The sequence below is a fragment of the Lactuca virosa genome, chromosome 3, assembly GCF_052849685.1.
Source record: "Lactuca virosa cultivar CGN04683 chromosome 3, Lactuca_virosa_CGN04683_v6, whole genome shotgun sequence".
NCBI classification, from domain to species: domain Eukaryota; kingdom Viridiplantae; phylum Streptophyta; class Magnoliopsida; order Asterales; family Asteraceae; genus Lactuca; species Lactuca virosa.
Window position 1 is genome coordinate 391,588,736 of NC_136428.1, and position 4,862 is coordinate 391,593,597.

The following is a 4,862-nucleotide window of genomic DNA, read 5'->3' on the forward strand; positions in this document are numbered from 1 at the left end:
GATCCCATCAGTCAAGGGACTCTCGTGCTGCGTATACTTGCTTTTTGTGGTATACCCTGTTCGCAGCAGTAGTCTTATAGATAAACCTAAGGTACTTAAACTCTGTAGAAGTTGCACTGTGATGTTTTGCAACCCCTTTGTGATCTAGTCTACCGCCTTTTATTCCGAGTAGTCCGACATTATCGTTTAACTTGAGTAAATGCGATCCTCACAATGCCAGTTTCATGTGTAAATTCTTTTCTCCGAAATCGCCCTTTCTAGCAAAGCCGTCATTCCAGAACTCCGAGGTACTCATGCAGAGAGTACCTTATGTCTCGTATCCTTCCCGAAGACACTTCAGGAAAACTCCCCGGAGTACCACTCGTACAGTACGTCAAGTTCAACCCGAAGACCCATACGATTGATCTATCGCTGAAGAAGGTATACGCAAGGGTGGTATATAATCAAGGTTCTACAGGCTTAGAATTGGTAATTCCGCTTCAACTTCTTTTCCTTGTTTGGATGTGAGCTTGAAGAAGAATTATTTATTCGATTGCCTTTTCAGTCTTAATTATATACGACTCGTATACACGAAACTGTGATTGATGAACCAAATATGACTTCCCATATGAACTTTAGGACGGAGACTGCCCAAGACTACGAGTGATAGTACTGCCATGCGGATAAACTTAGAATCCAAATCAAATGCCCTTCCCACCGATCGAGAAAATAGATTCAGATAGAACTGAAAACTCCCAGGATTACCCCCGCAACGTCAAGTCGAGAATCGACTTAGTTCCAGGGGCTACCCCAGTAGCCAAATCGCCCTATCGCCTAAAACCTGCAAAGATGGAAGAACTATCCAGTCAACTTAACGAACTGCTCAGCAAGGGCTTAATAAGACCATGCTTCCCACCATGGGGAGCTCCAGTCTTGTTCGTCAAGAAGAAAGACGGGTCGTTTAGTATGTGCATCGACTACAGGGAGCTCAACAAGTTGACCGTTAAGAATCGTTATCCTCTGCCTCGTATTGACGATTTATTTGACCAACTTAAAGGGGCGAACTTCTTTTCAAAAATCGACTTAAGATCCGGATATCACCAACTACGAGTGCTAGGGGAGGATGTTCTGAAGACAGCCTTCCGAACTCGTTATGGGCACTACGAGTTCGTAGTGATGCCGTTTAGATTAACAAACGCGCCCGCAGTATTCATGGATTTAATGAATAGGGTGTGTCGTCCTTACTTGGATCAGTTCGTCATCGTCTTCATCGATGACATACTTGTTTACCCTCGTAGTAAGGAGGATCATAGTCAACAACTTCAGCAAGTACTGGAAACATTTCGATCAGAGAATCTTTGCGCGAAATTCTCTTAAATGCGAGTTTGGATTCGAAGGGTCAAATTCCTGTGTTACATTTCTAGTGAAGAGGGAATTCCAGTAGACACTTCCAAACACCAGGCCGTTGAGAATTATTAGATCCGAAGATACCTACGGAAATTTGCAAATTTTTAGGTCTCGTAGTCTACTAAAGTAGATTCTATCAGAACTTCTCCCGATTCGAGAAGCCCCGTACAGCTTTGACCCAGAAAGGCGTGGCCTGTGACTGGGAAGAGAAGCCGGAGAGAGCGTTCCAAACGCTAAAATGAGCCTTGTGCACCACGCCAATGCTATCCCTCCCTGAAGGGATAGAAGACTTCGTTGTCTATTTCGATACGTCAAATCAAGGGCTCGGGTGTGTTCTGATGCTGCGAGGTAAGGTTATTACCTATGCCTCCCATCAGTTGGAAACACTCAAATCTAGTTATGAAATGCACGATCTGGAGTTAGAGGACATCAATAGAGAGGATCGTTCAGTTTAATGGACGATTAAAAGCCTCTAATTGTCCGACAGAAAGGTTACGCAGGGCTTTTCGAGATTCTCGCTGGAATCGGCCCTGTAGCTTACAGACTCAACTTACCGCGCGAACTCAGTAACGTACATTCTACTTTCCATGTCTCGAACTTGAAAAAGTGTCTGTCCGACGAAACTCTTGTAATCCCACTCAACGGGATCGAGATCAACGAGAGCCTCAACTTCGTGGAAGAACCTGTAGAGATCATGGACCGAGAGGTCAAGCAAACGAAACAAAGTCGTATCCCGACAGTGAAGGTTCGCTGGAACGCCAAGCGAGAACCTGAATTCACTTGGGAGCGAGAGGATCATATGAAACTGAAATATCCTCGTCTTTTTACTTAGTTATTTGTAACTACATATTTGCTTAAATTCTAATTTCGGGACGAAATTCCTTCTAACGGGGGGATGATGTGACAACCCGAAATTTATGTCCTATACAACCATTCAATTCAATAGAATTCAAAACAGTTTCTACTAACTTTCAAGCTTTTTGGAATAAGTTCGAGTGTTTTGAAGTTAGTACTTCAGGAGATAACATGAGAGAGGATGCCCTAGGGTTTATTGTGCAGAAATAATGTCCCAAAACTCCAAGATTTTGGAGTTTACGGCCTAAACAAAGGTGTTTACAGCCGTAAACCCTAAAAGGGGGTATAAATATGACACTTAGTCATTATTTACCACTTTTCACATTTTCAAGATCCAAAACCCATTTCTCTCTTAAGTATCATCCGACTTTTCTTCAAGATCTTCAACTTTGTAAGTGTTTCTATCCCTAAAAAGTTGATATCTTACTTAATCTAGTGATCTTACATGATTCCATCCGTGAAATCATTCCGAAAGTGTAGATCTTCAAGTTTCACCAAGAACACCAAGAACACACCTAGTGTTCTTGGACTTTTAGCACCTTTTCAAGCTTCTACCTAGTAAGTACTTCTATCCTAGTGTATTATAAGACTTGTTACACTTCTAATCATCAAGAAAACACCCAGGAATCAAAGGATCAAAGGTGTTTATAGTCCAAGAACACCTTGGACCGTAAACCCTAAAAAGGGTGCCAAAGTGGCCCTAGTCCCTTCCCAAGCCTTGGAAACTAGCCTATACCCCTTCCTTGATGTGCTTAGTACTTGAAAACATCAAAATACCATAAACCATTTGGGTTTACGGCCATAAACCCAAGGACATATGGTCCAAGGACCGTAAACTCCACAAAGGAGTGAAATGGTGCCCTAATCTCTTCCTAAGGCTTAAACATGAAGTACGAATGCTTCTTATGACCTTTAGAGCTTCAAATCGCAAAATGGTATGAGTACCATGAGTTTACGGCCGTAAACTCATGGGTTTATGACCGTAAACTCAAGGAGTTATGGTCACAAAACCGTAAACTCCAAGGGAGTTTACCCTTGAACCCTAAACTCAATAGCAATGTCCTACCACCCTTAGATGCAATCCTTAGGACTTATAGCACTTAAATCAAGTGTTTTACATGTCTTAGGTTGTCTTAACTTGGTTAATTAGTTGTTTTATGACTAATTGAATACATATATGTGTTATTATATGTTAATTAGGATCCTTGTGTGTGTTCAAGTCTTCACTTGACACTTAGCATCCTATACATTCCGTTCATCCAAACCACCCACTACAGGTGAGTTCATACCCATTAATTAACCTTTTAAATGTTTTTAGATTCTTTTATGGGGGGGATACAAGTTGATCTATTATAGTTATTATATCAATCATATGTGATTAATAACTACCAAACAAGTGGATTTCTTACTCTTCAAACTGTTTTACCAAACTGTTTTATTTCAAACTGTTTTACCAAACTGTTTTTCATGTCAAATACTTTTACTTAAACTCTTTTACACTTAAATCCTGTTAAATGTATATCTTTATAGATATGGTTATATAAGTAGGATTTAAAGGACTTAGAACTGATAACTCACCTTACCTCCTGTTCCTCGTTGGGTTGTGGACTTAGGGTATCGGTTATTTGTCCGAAGGTCGTTTGAATCCTAGTTATATATTATGTATATGTATATAGATATAAAGGTTCCTTATTTCATTCAGTTCAATACCTTTGGGTAGCAAGGGTATAGAAACATGCTTATACAGTTAAACATTATTACTAGTAAACTACAATAGGTGTAGTTTAGGAAGTTACTAATACTATTACTAGAACAGTGAATCATAAAATGAATCAGTTCATACATGAGTCAATACCTGCTAGATAGAGAGAGAACACACAATACAGCTAGTACACACAGTACATTACAATACATGCTAGATAGAGAGAACACACAATACAGCTAGTACACACAGTACATTACGATACAGGATAGACAGAGGGAGAACATACAATACAGCTAGCACCTACATTACATATACATTTCTTCAGTTATGTGAGCCACGTAACGAGGCATGGCACTACCTGTCATGACCGTTCATGTATCCAGAATCTCCTTAATTGGGGAGCGTATGAGTTTACGTATAGATCTATACTGGATTGACTATCCTACACCTTGCTGCTAGCTACAGTGGGACTTTGCAAGTCTACGGGTGCCAAACGTCATTTTTCTCTGACATCTTACATTGTCTCGTACTATAGTCGGTAGCAGGATACAGGCCGATCACATGGTACTTTAAATTACAATTGGTTTAAGGTAGTTAGTACACTAGTAGTTACTTAATACAATACTACAGTACTATTTCATTTTCCCATTACATTCACTTTGTGATAACACAATAAACAGAAATGTAAAAACTATATTTTTTGGTAAATGATAATCAGATTTGGGAAAATACACACTCTTACAAGAGACACACACACAGATAGTAGATGCCTTGGTAGAAGGCTACTTTTAGTAGGAAACATAGGGTTTTCTAGGAGATTCAAACCTTTTCAAACATTCACAAACTTTTACATACTTACACGTCACATGCTTACAAGCACTTTCATACAAATATAGACATTAAAATACTTATGATC